Genomic DNA, 18578 nt, shown 5'->3' on the forward strand with positions numbered 1-18578 from the left:
CCGGTGGCAGCAGGTGAGCAGTGTGCCCTGGGTGTGCAGGGGCAGCGCTCTCTCTCTCTCTCTCCCCCTATCTTCTTCTCTCTCTCTCTCCCACTCTCTTCCTCTCTCTCTCTCTCTCTCTCTCTCTCTCTCTCTCCTTCTCTTCCTCTCTCTCTCTCCCCCTCTCTTCTTCTTTTCTCTCTCTCCCCCTCTTCCTCTCACTCTCTCTCCCACTCTCTTCTTCTTCTCTCTCTCTCCCTCCCCCTTTCTTCTTCTTCTCTCTCACTCCCCCTCTTCCTCTCTCTCTCTCTCCCCCTCTTTTCTTCTTCTCTCTCTCCCCCTCTTCCTCTCTCTCTCTCCCCCGCTCTTCTTCTCTCCCACTCTCTTCTTCTCTCTCTCTCTCTCTCTCTCTCCCTCTCTTCTTCTCTCTCCTTCGCTCTCTCTCTGTCCTTTGATGTGTGCAGAACACACCTTCTCGTCATGATTTTTGTCTTGCACACTGTGACCTACGGATTGGCCCGAGGGGAGCCGCAATGTGTCTTCATTTCATTTCATGTCTGTGTTCATTTTAATAAATTTGGATTTTTTGCTTTGGAAATGAATGTGTGATGCTCATTTTTGTGACGACACATGCATGTCACCAGTTTTGATTCTGCGACATCATGCAAATAATTTTGTATGTGATTGGGTGTGGCTGAAGTGGCATGTCTTTGGTCAGGGGGGTTGCCGGGGAGGGGGGTCTTGGGGGTTGTTGCGGCGGGTGTTGTTTCCCTTTCGGCCCCCCGGGCTGCATGTTCAGTTGCCCGGGTGCATCAATTGTTCTTCAGGCGTGGCTGTGGGCTGGTCTCCCTTTTGTGGTGCAGGCTGTGGTCCGACTTAGCACCAGGTCAGAGCAGGTGTTATTTTCCTGCTTCTAACGTGCCTTATCGCCTGTTTCGTGTTCTTATTGCAGTTCTGTCTGGTCGTTGTGAATGTTGTGGAGTGGTGTTGTCGCGGCTTTGGGCACGGGTATGCCTACTCGGCATCTCATTAGCGATAGTTGCGGGGGTTATCTGTGGCGATGTTTTTTGCGGCTGCTATCGCGGGTAAACTGGTGCTGTGGGCTGTTAACACCGGCTTGTGAATGGGGCGATGAATTTATCGCAACTTTGTCTGCAATAAAGTGCTGTTAACTCGGCATTAGTTCCTTGTGAATATGCCCCTTAATTTTTTATTTCGCAAGATGGAGTAATTGTATAATTTTGGTGGTGTTGCATCACAAAAGTAATGTGTAATCACTGAAATAACTCCGATTACTATGGCATAATAACAATTTCGCTCAGATCTAATTACGAGTGGCCAAGTAAATATTTGGCACGTATTTCCGCATGTGAAATCCAGAATATTCACTGCAGATTATCACTTGACTTTAATATGAAGAATAACATTTTGTGATGCCAAACATATTGAGGAAACAAATATTATATTTTTAGCAATTCTATAAAAATGCAAATGATTATTTATTAAAATGTAGTGGTAGTTAATATTTTTTTTATAGTATATCGTATATTGACACATTTATATTGTGAAGAATGTGTTAATATTTTTTTCTGAGGCTTTTTGCTTTAGGTTTTATTGGGGGGGTGAGGGGGTAGGGTATAAAGGCCAGGTAGGTATTTCTTAAAAATTGTGATGCAAGTTGTATTGACCCCTTTGATATTTATTAATTTAAAATAAATTAGATATCATTTAAATATTTAATGGGTTTTACTTAATTTGAAATAATTGTTACAATATAAGTTAAATATTGAGCGTTTAACGAAGAGGGAGGGGAACAAGACAAAGTGTAATGGATACAAGCATGATAATCCTGTGGGCCAGAAGCATTTAGTGCTTAGAGATAGGATAGCACACTCACCTATGTACACCCTGAAAAACATAAGGTTATATTAGCTAGTATAAAATGGAAGGGCAGACTTACTCAACACCATAGTTATGACCTATGTTCCGAAGTTATGATCTGGTGTACATGAAAATCAAGACTCATTAAAAAATAAAATTCTTCATTGGATCAGGGCTGTCCGCCATTGTTATTGCATCGTACACTTGGACTCAATGTTTATTGCGCGCCATTCTGACCCGTTTGATAAACCAGATCACATGGAGGTGAGGGTAATTGATGGAAGCTTTGTTCCTGGGATTATTCCACTTACACACAGACACCTATTAATGAGTTTAAAATCAGATGTAAACTTTGACACACAACACCGAAACTGTCCTCATCGCCGCCACCGATGACATCAGGACCCTGCTAGACAATGGAGAAACAGCGGCGCTCATCCTCCTGGACCTCTCAGACGCCTTTGACACGGTCTGCCACCGCATACTACACACACGCCTCCATGAAGCCAGGATCCAAGAGAAGGCCCTGGACTGGACCACCTCCTTCCTCTCCGGCAGAACACAGAGCGTCTGCCTCCCCCCCTTCTGCTCCGAAGCCACTGAGATCATTTGCCGCGTACCCCAGGGCTCATCCCTCAGCCCAACGCTGTTTAACATCTACATGGCACCGCTCGCCCACGTCGCCCGACTACATGACCTCAACATCATCTCTTACGCCGATGACACCCAGCTGATCCTCTCCCTCACCAAGGACCCCCACACCGCCAAAACCAACCTCCACGAAGGAATGAAGGCCGTCGCCGAATGGAGGAGGAACAGCCAACTGAAGCTGAACTCGGACAAGATGGAGGTCCTCATCCTCGGATCCACCCCTTCGGCCTGGGATGACTCCTGGTGGCTGACCACACTGGGAACAGCTCCAACACCCACTGACCACGCACGCAACCTAGCGGTCATCCTCGACTCCACCCTCTCCATGACTAAGCAGGTCAACGCCATCACTTCAACACCCTCTGCATGCTCTGCAAGATCTACAAGTGGATCCCCACCGAAACGAGAAGAACGGTCACCCAGGCCCTCGTCAGCAGGAGGTTGGACTACGGAAACGCCCTCTACACAGGAGCCTCGGCCAAACTCCTGAAACGGCTTCAACGCATCCAGAAAGCCTCTGCACGTCTGATCCTTGACATCCCTCGCCGCAGCCACATCACACCCCTGTTGAGAGACCTGCACTGGCACCCCATCAACAAGAGGATAACCTTCAAGCTCCTCACCCGGGCACACAAGGCACTCCACAACACCGGACCAGCGTACTTCAACAGAAGACTCATCTTCTACACCCCCACCCGCCAGCTCCGCTCCGCCGATCTCGCCCAAGCCACAGTCCCCTGAATCCAAAGAACGACCTCCGGCAGCAGACCATTCTCCCACCTCACCGCCAAGACCTGGAACACCCTCCCCATCCACCTACGGCAGACCGAAGACCTGCTGACCTTCAGAAGACTCCTCAAGACCTGGCTTTTCGATCAGTAGCAACATTTCCCCTTCCCCACCCCCCAGCACCTTGAGACCCTCATTGGTAAGTAGTGCGCTTTACAATTGCTATGATTGATTAATTGATTGAAAAGTCTGACTCCTCTGGCATAATTGGTAACAGTTTAAATCTTCACAAATGGTTTGTACAAGCTCCCTGAAGAATGTTGACCAACTGTTGTCTACCCAGTTTTCCGGCTATGCTGAAATATTTCCTGCCTCTGCAGGGCTATAACAATCTTTGAACTCTGTATTGAACACATATGATGAAGAGCTGGACAGTTAACAATGTAGACCTGCAGATTGCAGATCTAGGCACCATGCATTCTGGTTTGTTTGAGATTGATGTACATTTTTTTTAATCATGTTAACTACAATAACCCCTAATGTTACGAGTAAAGAAGTATTTACAACAGAGGTTGCATTAGCGAAACATTGAGGTTGAAATAAAGCTGTGATCAAAACTAAGATTCTGATAGGGCTTATTTATAGTTAGGTGTAATTTTTTATTCTTTTTAGGAGATCTTGGCCATTGCTTCAATATATAGAGTAGAATTTAAAACTTTTAGCATTGTAGCCCTTGGATCTAAGGTAGGAAGACCCTTGGTTGGCTTATTTGTGTGGGTTAAGACTTCTCTTGATTGTAAGATCAAGCACATTAATCTCATATTGGAAGATATTTTGGGCCTGCTTATCAATCTCCCTTGTGGGAAATCGTTGGTCATATTAAACATCTATAATAGAGGTATTCCTTCTATTAAAGAATCAACCATTTTAAAAACATCAGGCGATTGCTAAGACAGAGGTCACAACACGAGTAGGATGTTAATAAAGTTTTATTAACATATAAGTAAACGCAGGTGTCAGAAAAACTAACAGTTTGAAGCAGTGCCAAAGATTCATCTCAATGCTAGAATGTTTCGATGGAAATAAAGCATTAGTGTATGCAAGGTTGTTGCGATTGTAAAAAATGTAATGCCAATTATAACTAAACTGAAATGTACTAATTTACAGATATACAACAGCGATATTCTTCAAATGTACCTTAAGAATTATTATGTGATTGTAGCATATGATTCTAACAACTGATATGAAGCTCTTGGAGTTGCATATGACCTCACTAAGGAGGAAAATGTGTATTGGGTGTTTCTATTTTAGTTCTACAAAAGAAAATGACCTGGTCTAATTCAGCTCTACAGCTTGTTGCACTGGCTACAATGTATAGAAATCATGTATGTAAAGGCTGTTCTCATTCAGATGGCTTTGTAATCCCCATTATTAAGTGGTGAGTCATGCAAAGTGGTATAGATTACATTATGTAGGGCCTCTGATTATGGAGTAAAAGGATGGATATGAAAGTGCTTCCTAGAGTGGAGAATGATGATGATGAATTCCATATCTTAATCTTAAAGTGGGACTTTTTTGAGGTCCAGGTAGATTTTACTTTTAAAAATGTATGTGATGGGACAGTTATTTCCAGCGGCTGCTCCTATGCTTCGGCGGAGGAGCGTCACCCCCCCCCCCCCGCCCACAGAGAAAAATTAAAAATGAATGATAATAAAACAGTTTTATTATCATTTTATTTTACGTCAGTAGCCTTGGGGGCGAGGCCTTACTAGGAATGGTGGACAGGTGGTGGGCCATGCTATCAATGTGCAGGTTGGTTTAGCCAGCTGTCTTCACACGGCCAAACCGACATGTGCACTGACATCTCTCTGTTCCAGCTGCGTTGCTGTATTAAGACCAACAGCAGTTGTAGGCTCCCAGCACCCGTTGGAGCGCAAAATCAGCCCCCCCTACCCAATCCCTATGCTGCTCTCATGGGTATTACCACAGTGAGAGCAGCGTCTGGATTTGCAGTAGGAGAGTCTGGAAGCCTGTGCCTAGAGGAACAGAAGAGCAGCAAGTGACAGGTATGTTTTTGTTTGTTTGTTTGTTTTGTTACAGACCCCTTCCTCCCGCTGCCCCACCACTCTTCCCCTACACAAGCCTCTACTGGTTATTTCTAATATTCGTGGAAACTTCAGATGGGCTAAAATGATCATCTCACCACAAATTACATCAAAAATATACAATTTAAAATTATACAATAAAAAGCGAATGAAATATACGACTTAAATGTTCGTAGCATTCACCCATCTATGTAGTTTGGGATTTAACATTTTTAAATGATTATTTAAAAGTAATGTATTAGGAACAGGAATAGGATAGGAAGTTTGAAAGTATACTTTATTACACTTTTCTCAAAATTTGTAGGACTGGAGTTAGAAAAGTAAATATGACCCCTAACCTCTAATTATAAGCACATTTCACAATGTATAGTGGTCTGGAGATAAAACAGTACATAGAACCTCCCTCAAATTTATACATTTACCCCAGTGTTAGTGAGACTAGAGTTATAGTAAGACTGACTCCCCCAAATATATGCACTTTCTCCAGTTCTTGTACAACTGCAGTTAGAATAGTAAAAATGAATCCACTCCCTACATAAACATAACTCTATGCACTTTACACAATGTTTGTAGAAGTGGAGTTAGAATTGTAATTTAACACCCCCAAAAATATGCATCTAATATTTGTAGGACTAGAATAGTAAATGTCACCACATATTTATACATATATTTGTATTTAATGTCTTTAAGATTGCAGTTAAAAATTATATTTTAGAATCGGTTTATAGAGTACTTGTTCTTTTGTTTACGCTCGGCTTTTTTAATATGTATTTTGTTTATGAAATATTGAAAAGATTGTGATACTTAACAAGGTATTAGGTTAATTATTTATGCTGCAGTTCATGTCCGGAGATATGTGTATTTTTATTAGAAAACATGTTTATTATAAATACATGTTTATACAATTTGTACATTTTTGTTGAGTTTTTTTAAAGTATATTAGTTAATTTTAATTAAAATATTCTTTATACATATATTTCAGTTCATTTATATTTAAGATCATATATATATATATATATATATATATATATATATATATATATATATATATATATATATTTATATATATATATATGATGTTTACATTATTTCTAGAAAACATTACAATACTCAAATGTTCTTTACATGCGAGTAGAAATTGATCTTTTAATTTTTTTTAATTAATCAAAATAATTATTACGTTTGATTTGCTAACTCCTTGTACATATTCCCCTCAGAATTGCAGATAAAGTCATGTTAACTCTTTGCGGATCACCTGCAGGAAACAATTCTGGCCTTTATAGTTTAGTACAGCAGGAGGGTAGAAATAATAAAGTGACAGAAAGATTTAGGTCATTTCCATTTCATTTTCATTTATTTGAAAAACACATTTAATGCCAATGGACTATAAAATGGTAAAAGAGACATTTAAGTGATGCATGGGTGATATACCACTAGAAAGAGTTCAAACCAGGCTTCTATTTGACGGGTGAACGGATGAACTTTCGATCCATCTGTGTGAGTGAAATACCACCTTCAGCATACTCACCACCAAATGAGCCTAACAAACTTCACAACCTAGTGGGGCAATGCAATTGACATCTGAGATGTCTCAGACCATGAAAAGTCTGGAGGCTTCCTATTCACTTAGAAAAGAACACAGAATACTACAGAACATCTAGTGTATTGATCTGGAGTTTTACAATTCAGATCCCTGCGAAAATATACACTAAGAAACCATACAAGCTCCTTTAGAAGTTAGTGGGTAGACCTAAACGTGGATTAGACAGCAAACGCACCTCCTCTGCCACCCAAGCTACAGCCTGACTCCCATTTCAAGAGTTTTCCACTGGGTTCAGCAGATTCTTTATGAAAAGATATGGCAGAATCAGATTCAGCAAAAATTGACAATTACCCAACCTAAAGACATAATGCGGGGGTGGATATTTTAATTAAATGTGAAATCAAGTTCACAACAACCTGGTACTTTTCTCCCAGCAGCTGAGTGGCATTAGCTTGTCTTTATCTGCTCTGCACTACCATGCTGAGCATGGCAATCATTGACAGGAATAATCAAACTTGACATGGTACTGGAAGACCTGTGCTGAATATTATTTTCAAGATATTTTATTTATGAGGTACTCATATTCATTTGTTCTATGGTGGCTCCAGGTTGAGTTTCAGTTCTCTTATTAGCTGTTACGGACTGGACATGATTGCCCTTAGTAGTAAATAGGGATACCTTTACTCATCCTCTAAAGGTGACAGGTTTCCCGCCCCGAAAATGACGTAGGTTGGCAGTGTGAGAGCTGTCCCCGGAAATTATGTATGTGGGATGTGGGTCACGTGTTGTGACATCATGTGAGCACGTGTTGAGGCCAATGTTAGGGTCCTAGCGCTGTGTGTTTAGGGTTTAGGGATGTGTAAAATTGTTGCCGTAGCTATGTGCACAAAGGTGTCGTAATCTAAGAAGGATATGCCTTGGCATGTTCAAACTGGGACAAAGTGCTGTGGTGGATGTGTGTCTCAGCAAGAGGAGTTGGGAAATAAGCAGACACTCCCAACCCCCAGCCGCCCTCAGACTTGTGGCTGCCTAACCCAAAGGGGGCTGACCAAATGTGTTTAAAAAAAAAAAAAAAAAAGAAGTGTCTTCTTTAGAAATAGATAGACACATTTGAAATGAAGTCCAAACACAGACACTGCTCCAAACTTCCCACCAGAGAGTCAATCATGATAAGCAGATGGCAGAGTATAAAGTGTCCACAACAGGAAACAGCCCAAGGATGTGAATAGGAATCCAAACACAGTTGCTGCTCCATACTTCACACTAGAGTGTCAATAGTGATGACAGTATATCGTGTCCACAACAGGAAACTGCTCAAGGCTGTCCAAACGTCCCATAAGCATGTCAATCATGATTAGCAGATGGCAGAGTGTAAAGTGACCACAACAAGTAACAGCCCAATGCTGTTCAAACTTCCCACCAGAGTGTTGTTCATGATTAGCAGATGTCAGAGTATAAAGTGTCCACAACATGAAACAGCCCAAGGCTCAACTTCCCACCACCATGTCAATCATGATTAGCAGATGTCAGAGTGTTAAGTGACCACGCAGGGGAAGCACTCCCCAAGGCTGTGAAATGAAACCCCCCAAAACACCAGCACATATTTCTAAGCCTTCCCTTCACAAATGGTGAGGTGGGGCAAGTATAAAAACCCACCTTAGGACTCAAACACTAACCCACATTCAAAAGTCATCCTTTTGGACCCACATATTTGGATTTTGTGTCGAGCAGGATTGCCCCCCAGGACCTCAAGGAGAAAAAGAATGGCTCTGAATAACAAGGTGCAAAGTGCTGCTGTTAACCAGGTTCTGCTGCAGGTAAATAACTAGGGGTGGTTGTGTTGTTTTATATTTACAACATTTTAAAAGGGGTGTTTAATGCATTGTGGGTTTGCATTTGATGTGAATATTGGTGGTTATTTTGGGTGGTACATGTTTACTGTCAACGTTTTAAAGGGAGCTTAAAGCATTGTGGGCTTGTATTTAATGTGAATAATGCGTATGGTTTTCGGCTGGCACAGGGCTGCAATCTAAAAGTTTTAAAGGATATTTAACACATTGTGGGGGTGCATTTAAGGTGAATAATGCTACATGTTTTGAGGTGACACAGGCATGTAACTTATGGTTTTAAAGGGCGTTTAAAGCATTGTGGGTGTGCATTTAATGTGAATAAAGCCCTTTGTTGGAGATCTTTTAAGGAGATGCCGCAGTTGTGCATGGGGGTGTGTGGTGAATGAAGTCCTACTAAAATGGGGTTTGACCCCATTTTAGTAGGACTTCAGCTTTTTTGTCTTTCTATGTGTGCTGCAGATAGCAGCACACATAGAAAGAAGAAATAATGAGGAGAAAGAAAGATATTTCGCCTCGTTGAGCCTCCCTTATGCCTCCCATATGTTTTTGGCACTGCCTCAGACTTACGATTTCTCGTAAATCCGGGACAGTGTCAAAAAGCCATGGATGCTGCTGGGAACGCCCCCAGCAACACCCATGGAATGCCCCTTTCATGCAGGGGCACATATTTATACAGCCATAAAAAGCCACGTAATGTGGCATTACGTGGCCTTATAAATATGCCCATTGCACCACCGGAACGCCAAAAAAGTGGCATTCCGGCAGTGCAATAGTGCCGGTAGGGCCTCATAAATGAGGCTGTAAATGTTTAAAGACTGTGATGACTGATGTAGACATGCTCCCCGTAGGGTCAACCCCAAAACTCACTATAGGCAGTCCTAATAGTCTTTGGGACTCCCCGCTTGAGACCCTCCAAAGCTGCACACAATGGTCCTTCTAATGTAGCCAATCGGGGGTTGTAGGCATCTGCTTGACAAACACCTGGCCACATTCTCGGCACTGTGTTATTTCAACCAACATTTAAAATCATCATACCCTCTGTCACCTATCACACCTCCAGGTGCGCATGACCCAACCAACCCTCGCGTCCAGTGTAAACTCACCATTACCCGCCTCAACATACCCTGATAGTAGTACAAACTGGAGCGGTTGTCAAAATCAAAGTTTGGAAGCCATCTCTAGTGCGGAACCAACATCAGGACCCCCAGGGTGTTCGCATTGGGACCCCATTTCTTTGATACCATCACGTCCCGCCTCACAGAATGGGTTTGTTCAGGGCAGCCAGAGAACTGGCCCTGGGATGCTTTTGGGTAATATATAACCATTCCCAATGTTCTTCCCTAATGCCCCACAATATGATTCTCTAGACCCTAAAGCTGTACTAGGGACACATGTCAAAGATATACAGTTTGCTGTCAGAAAACTAAAATGACAGGTGAACTCTATGACCTTAAAACTGGGGAAGGAGGGAAGCCCAAACAGGCCAATGTCAGACACCAAGCATAAGCTACTTCAAAGGGTGGAATATGCAAAAGAGAGGTCCTACAAGCTGGTCAAGCAGCAGCCACAGGTATAGGGGTTATACCAGCATGACTAGTCCTCAGGTACCCCCTAAAGAACATTTGTTCCTTATTTATTAATTAAACTGTACATAATTCAAAATATAAAAAGAAGGTCTGCGATATTCTGACTAAATCCCTTTGATTCTTACGTGGCCTCAAAAGCAAAATATACGTAAAGCCTCACAAACAAAGTCTTGAAGTTCCAGACCCCTAGCCAGAAACATATAAAATTGTCCCTAATAGACCTCAAAACATAATTGTAGGAGAGAGCCTTCCAGGGGTAGGGCGTTTGAAGCGTTCAAGGGGTAAAGCTGCGAGACTCCAACACTCGGAACTCCTAGAAGGGTCAGCTGTAAGGACTGTAGCAGAGGCATCTGCGAGTAGGTCGCTCACAAACACAGTCCAGACACTTCAAATAGGCTGCAGGAGGCTGTCTAAAGATGGATGGGCCAGCAAGAAGCAAAAGTGGATTAATAGTGTTAAGCAGCACATGCTTTTAATAAGAAAAATAAAGAAAGCAGAATATGTGCTACAAGGTAGCTTAAAAACACACCAGTGCACAATCTAAACCCAAACCCCAAAATGCTTCATCCAAGAGCTCACTGACAGGCACAATTCCGCAAGCAGAGGAAACCCATGTTTTTAGAGAGCGTTAGAAGTTACAGGCGTACTGTAGAGAGATTTAATGCTAGAGAGCGGTATGACGAATTTAGGTTTGTTAACCTAGAGCACATAAGATCCACTGATCATGGGGTTTTAACCATACATCGGCTTTGCAAACGCTTATAGAAAGGTTGTTACATGTGGGTCCTAATGATTTCTTCCAACTGCGCTTCCAGGGGCAGGACATAGACAGCTCTTTGTTCCCCAAATGAATACCCAGCGATGTGTTTGTCGCTGTGGAGTTTCTAAAACACCTCTCTAGGCATTTTTAAGAGTAAGGCTGAACTATTCACCTATGGCACCTTCAGAGTCACCCTCATTGTAAAGGCCGTGAACTGTACAGTAAAATCATTAGAAAGAAACAATGTTGGTTGCTAAACTTTAATAGCGGATCGACCAACACATGTCTGGCAGCCAGCATCGTTGAGTTACTGTTGCATCAGAGTACCCCCCGATGCTGTCATTATGTCTAAAGCGACTGTAGAATTGAAAGCTTATTTTCAGGCTGATGTAATGATCCTGTGAGAAGCCTGCAATCTCTTCTTCAGATATGTTGTGGGGAGATGACTAAGAAGATAAAGGTTTTGAAACCCAACACCCCGCAAATGACAAAATCCATAGAATATATTAACCCCTTCAGCGCGGCGCGGATTTCCGGGCCACGCTGAAGGTTCTGAGCGCGGGCGGGGCCATGACGGAGCGGTTCCGTCATGCGCACAGCGCAACCGACGTGCATGACGGAACCGCTCCGTCATGCGCGTCGAAGGGGTTAACCCCTTTCAAAACATCACTCTGGCTTCATTGTGTATGTTTATCTATGAACACATGTTTATAAGAACTGAAAGTATCGCTCTAGTCCTGGCAGATCTCTATAACGGTAAACAGAAATTTATTCAACCCCATTATCCAATGGCTTATGTATGGATCTGCAAAGGAAGACATACATATTCAAAAACCTTAACAGGGTGGTGAATACCTCTTGGGGCTTTATTACCTGGATGGGTGCACTGTAATTAAGGGTGTGCCAACTGCCTTTGAATACAACAGGTGTTTTTACCATGGGTGTCCTCATTGTTACAAACCCCACGAGTTTAACAGACTGCTGGCTACCAAGTTTGAACACCTACACAGACGTACTCTGATGAAGGCCCAATATGTTGAAAAATGTTGCTTGTTATGCAGTCCCTTTGGGAGCATGAGTAGATAGATGTGCTAATATCAGATACAGAACTTTGCTCTTTCATTAAAAGTCGTGATTTACCAGAGCCTCTGGAGCCTCGCAATGCCATATTTGGGGGCTATACAAATGCTATATAACTGTACAGGGCCGTGGGTTAGGGTGAATAAATACATTACTATGATTTCACTAGAATGTATCTGTTAGTGAACAAGATGAAGTTATACCTCTTAGGCCATGGCACAATCATATATAGAGACTTTAAACCCATATATGAATACTTTGGGTTAGTCAAATGTCAAATCTGCCTTCCAAGGCGGCTTTACTTTCTGTTACTACCATACCGAGTCAAAGAGAAGCTAATGTTTCCTCTCTGTCTAACATGTGCTGAGAGTCAAGAGCCTAGCAAGTGTAGGCACAGTGAAGAACAAAGAATACTCACAGGAACCCAGTGTAGCCTCGAGGTACAGGCTGCCTTAGAGAAAGGATACCGGCTAGGCAGAGTACACAAGTTTGGCAATTTAAGAGGACCACAATATGTCTCATTTATGCATATATTTACTTGATTCTCAGCGACAAACAGAAGGCATCAGGGTATCCCAATTGGTGCATTAGCTCGGAGGCAAAGCAAAAATACATCAATGACTACTACTCTCACGAGGGTATCAGCTTACGGCCCCAGTTGATAGAGGTCAACCTTCCCAGTGTAGTGAAGACTGCTATTTATATACGTACAATGCTAAGTTAGCACAACCGCGTTAGATGTTAGAAAGCCATTTTGCCACTTTTGCTGCTTTTACACACGACACTGTAGTTACATGTTATTAATTGAGAAATGCTTGCTCGACTTTGCTTCACATGAGAACTGTCTGTTGTTCACATCCCTAACAGTGAGCAGCGACCTTGGTCTGAACATTGTGTAAAGAAACAGTCTGGGTCACTAGACGGTGCATGTTGTTGGGTCCAGGTTGATCGGCCCACTATTTAGCCATAACACACACGCATCTGCAAATACCTGAAAGTTGAGTGCTTTTAATATTGCAGTGCTGCTTGTTTTACACACATTCGGAAGAAGAGCTTTCCCAGGAGCAGAGTCTAGCTGATCCTGTGATGTGATTCCACTAAGCTGATCTTTAAGGTATGGGGTTCCCCATTCAAGCCTAGAGACCTTTTATTAGTCTAATAATAATAATATTAGTTTACTAGCGAAAGGAAGGTGGTTGTCATCCACTGTCATTTTATTATGATTACTCCTTTCATTTTCTATGGTATTGTAACTATGCTGATGGTTTTGATCTTAATCATTTGTCTGCTTATGTTAGCCAAAGTACTGCATCTTAGGACACGAGGTTTATAAAATAAACTCTTTAAACTTTACTGTGTCTCTGTTTATTCTGTTGTGGACTGATAGGAGAATAATTACGAACAGGTATTTCTGATTCCCACCATTCCTGAGAATACCCTAAGTTGCTTGTTCTGGGTTGTCTATACATTGGGACCGCCAAGATAAAACTCAGATAATGAATGGGACACTGATGCTGGTCGGATAAGGGGTTCTGGGTTCTGAGGTGAGTTTTTGGTACACCACAATTCACTGAGGTCCTGGTTTACTGTGCATAGTTCTGTGCATAAGCAGAATCCCTGCAACATGGCGCACCTAACGTTTGGTCGATTGATTTGAAACGCCTTAGTAGTGCTTATATTAGTCCACAACACCCTCACTCTGGTTTCCGGTTAACGGGAGTGACGGTTTAACCCACCTGTGTTTTGATTAATAGGTTCTTTCAAGCTTTATCATTAAAAAGGTTATTTTTACTGAACCCCAGTGCTACTGTTGATATCGTTGATACTCTTTGGTGTGTCCTTATGGCGGTTGATATGGCCGCACATAGTCGTGCACCTCTGCACCGTCATTTGATGACGTTTGGGGTGCCGGATGATGGGATGGCTGTTATTTTTGTGGTGAGCGCTGATGCGTCTTACCCATATGAGTTGTTCTACTCTTGGGTGACTTTTCCGGCGGTGGATGCAGACGATGACACGTTTCATTCCTATACTCCCACGCAGCTACCTGCGATCTATACGCCGTATAGGACACAAGAAATTCCTATTTCTGCCTGGCAGCATACCATTTGGTTTAATGGCGCCCTTCCCCATGCGGTTGCACCGGCTAGAATGGGCCAGTTGTCTATTGCAGGGGCCACATGGCCGGTGCTGGCCGGATTTACGCCTCATCCCCGCTATCTCACGGTGGCGGTGGCTGAGTTGCGGGTGCTACACACAGCCCTGATTACAGTTCATAGGGCTTTAGTGCAGTACGTGTCACGCAACGTGCAGGTGGGGGCACCTGCTGTTGCGGGACAACCAACGGACCACCATGCGGTGGTTATTAGTCCTGTTATGGTTAATTCGGTGATGGGCAAGCGCCCCCAAAGTAAGGATGATTTACCTTATTGGCTTGCTGAGAAATTTGACCAACTAGAGGCGGTTTTTCCTCATACCTCTCCTGTGGAGAAACACAGGATTCTCACCATTAGTTTGCCGAAAGACTTGGTCCCAGATATGGCCGATTGCGCAAACTGGGGCAAGGTCTTTACCGCGACCTACTCGAAGTGCTTCGGCACTCCGTCTATGTCTGTACTACCCTCCGTCATTAAACGTGTTCAAGAGAATCACGGAGCGGAGGCTGCTGTTGAATTGGGAATGAGGCAGTAGCGGCCCGTGGTGGGAGTGCTGCTGGGCGCTGACGTGGGGCGGGGGAGGGGCTGGGTGGGGGGTAGTAAACTACGGATTATGGCTGATTAGAGGTAAGTAAGCATATAAATAAATAAAATGAATTTCGTTGCGCACGCTGCATCGCCAAATGCGATGCAGCGCACACAACAAACTTTGTTTTATTTATGAATATGTTTACTTACCCATAATCAGCCATAATCCATAGTTTACTACCGCCCACCCAGCCCCTCCCCCGCCCCACGTCAGCGCCCAGCAGCACTCCCACCACAGGCCGCTACTGGAATAAGGCTTGTCGGAGTGTTCGATGTGGTTGCTTCCATGGTAATGGGCAACCTCAAAGGCGATGCCATGCAGTTCCAAGTAGCTTATAAACTGGACCGCGTGGACAAACTCGACAGGCCTAAGGAGTTCGCTAAAATAATTGCGGAAGCCTATAGGACCATAGGCCGCAGTGCATTAGGTGTTAAACCAACTGTGATAATTCCTGATATAGTACAGCAAACTAAGGTGAGCTCGTCTACTAAAGACGTACGCCCAAATTTTCCTAAACAAAATTGGCGAGCAAAGAAACTGGGGAAGCAGCATCAGAAACAGGGGTCTCGTCCTGCCTCACTCATACAGTTGTCTAGCGAACGCACATATGATCTGCGCGATCGATCTAGTATTAAGTCACCTGATAGATTTCAGGTTTCTGAACAACGCTCTCCTCGTTCTTCACAGGAAACATCGGCTTCACAATCCGGTGGCGGAGACCGTGGGAAAGGAAGGGGTGCCCAAAGTCCTGAGCAACCCCGTCAGACTGACGGCAAAGGCAAGCAGGACGAGTCTGCACGTCAACGACCCCCGTTTCAGAAGAAGAAAGTTGCTACGCTAACAGCGAGGTATGCCACAGATAGTGCGGACACAGCTTCAGAACCTGACATGGGCACTAACGCTGCTTGACAGCGCGGCGGAAGTTACAGTAGTGCGACAAGCACTGCATCCATATCTGGTGGCGACAGCAACTGATACGTTCATAACTGTAGAAACTGCTGACACTAGAGGGGCTCCCCCTGACAGACTGTATAATATAGTCCTTTTAATTGAAGGTGACATACAACGCACGATTCAAGGGATTTTTTGGGATAATCTGACCTCTTCCTATGATATTCTATTGGCAGAGGCTGATTGGCCCCCGGCTTTCATTTTAGATGCTCCTAGAGGGGAGGAGATGATCCTCCCGTCCTTTGCGCACATAGTGCCAAAGGACCAAGCTAAGAAGTTCGCCGAGGAGTGGGCTCTGGTGCTTGCACCTGCTTTGTATCGTAATCAGGTAGGCTGGGATAAATTGTCCCCCAGCCATGAGATTCCGTTGCGGTCCACGCCCCAGCCACAACCCCAATATCCCATGCGTCGCGAAGCAAGACCTCACGTCGCGGCTATCCTTGAACAATTGGAATATAAAGGTGTAATTGAAACATGTGTGTCACCAATGAATAATCCTTTATTCACTGTGACGAAGCCTGATGGGTCGTACCGCCTGGTTTTGGATTACCGGCATTTAAACTCTCATTGCCGGACATGCGCAGTACAGAATACCCACAGTTCGGCTCTCGTCGATAGTCTCGTGAGAAAACGGTTTAAAACCACACTTGACATTTCCAACGGCTTTTACAGCCATAACCTGTCCTCTCTTAGTAGTGAATGGACAGCATTTACCTCGTGCGGCAAACAAAAACATTTCAAAAGTTTACCGATGGGCTATAAGAACAGCCCTGGTGTCTTTGCCGCTCGTGTCGTCTTTCTGTTAGAGAGCATAGACCCTGATGTGTACTTGTATGTGGATGATATTTATCTCACAGATGACGAGTTGTGGCCGCATCTGTGTCGCGTTGATCGCATTATTGTTTTGTTTGCAGACTTCGGTTACAAATTCAACTTTGCGAAGTGTCACATTGCGGAATATACAGTGTTGTTTTTGGGATACGAACTCAACAATGGAGGTCGAGGATTGGCTCCGCACTTCCTAGAGAAATACGCATGCCTACGTGCTCCTACGACACTGAAGAAATTACAATCTCTGCTGGGCTTTCTGAATTTCGGTCGAACGTACATTCCTGATTGTGCCCAGCGTATCAAGTCGCTTTATGCCTTGGTACAACCTAATTTTTCCAAATCATGTTGGCTGCCGGAGCATTCAGCTATATTGCAATCGTTGCAGGCTGACCTTTTAGCTTCAAAATACTTACTGACGCGTGATAACCACACTAACCTGGTCATAAGAATTGTGCCGGGCGCAGTGGATTTCACGTACTTAACGCCCATTGCCTACAAATCACACCTGTACACTTCGGCTGAACTGTGATTTTCCGCTGTCGAGAAAGTTCTGACAGCAGTGCAGATGGCGATTCTGAAAGAACGAGCGCTATCGCAAGTTGGTGGTAACACCATATCCTGCCCTTGAGGCGGTGACAAAAGCAAGTGTACCTAATTCTAAGGCTTTGCATCCACGGTGGATACAATGGGCCACTTCCTTGACATCGCCCGACGTCACATATATCTTTGACGCGGCTCTACAGACTCAGGAGTTCTTACAGTATGAATTTGTTCATCCAGCTCCTCTGTCCTTGCGCCCACTCGAGGATTACCATTGTGTCAATTACACTGACGGTTCTGCGCAACTGGCTACTGGATCGAAGCATGCCTACTCAGCGGCCTGCGCAATTGTGGTTGGTACTTTCGTGAATGGTGAATTCCAATCCGATGTTGTGCATACGCAGTCATTGGGTGATTGTACCGCACAGTTGGTGGAGTTTCGTGCTCTGGTGCTTGCACTGGAGTTTGCTGATCCTCGAGTCAATATTCTTATAGTGAGTGACTCGTTTTATTGTGTACAATCTTACAACGACAATCTACATTTTTGGTCTCAAAATGACTATCGTGATTCCAAAGGTAGCACAATTAAGCATAAAACGCTTTGGGTTCGAGTGGCAGAACTTAAAGAACATCTGCCTCTTGTGAATGTTATTCACACTCTTGGTCACCAACGAGTTGATGTCCATGCTGTCGGCAACAGCCTAGCTGACGAGGCAGCAAAAACAGCAGTGGCGACATACTTAGTAGCAGCAGTTACGAGATCACAAAGTAAGATCGATGATGACATCTTGGCAGCTATTGCTGCTACAGAGAAGGGAACAAATTATCCAAGAGGTTTCCCTTCTCGTTACCATTATCGCTTAAGTCCTGATAACGTCCCATTAGTGAGGATTAACGACGTTGGTGACAGATTGATTCCCAACGTGGACTGCAGACCATCTTTGATATTAGCGGCTCACGAGGGCATGTCGTCTGCGCATGCCGGCGTTGCAGCTACTGTATCTCTGTTACAACAACGTTACTGGTGGTGCGGTTTATATAAACAACCTCGCGCTTATGTTCTTAATTGTGACATTTGCCAGCAGATAAAACCTTCAACTGCGGCGCGCCCACCACAAACTCAGTTGTACATATCTAATAAACCACTGGGTTGTGTTTATTTAGATCATTGCGGTCCATTCACCTCTGATACTGCGTACAAATACATCTTGGTTGCAGTGGATTCGTGCACACGTTTTCTGTGGGTGTGGCCACAAAGGAGTTCTGATGCCCGTACTGTCATCAAGGATTTGCATGTCTTTGTTGGAAGTTTTGCATGTGGTACCTTTCATTCTGATCAGGGCCCTG

Source organism: Triturus cristatus, chromosome 2_1, assembly GCF_964204655.1.
Source record: "Triturus cristatus chromosome 2_1, aTriCri1.1, whole genome shotgun sequence".
Classification (NCBI taxonomy): domain Eukaryota; kingdom Metazoa; phylum Chordata; class Amphibia; order Caudata; family Salamandridae; genus Triturus; species Triturus cristatus.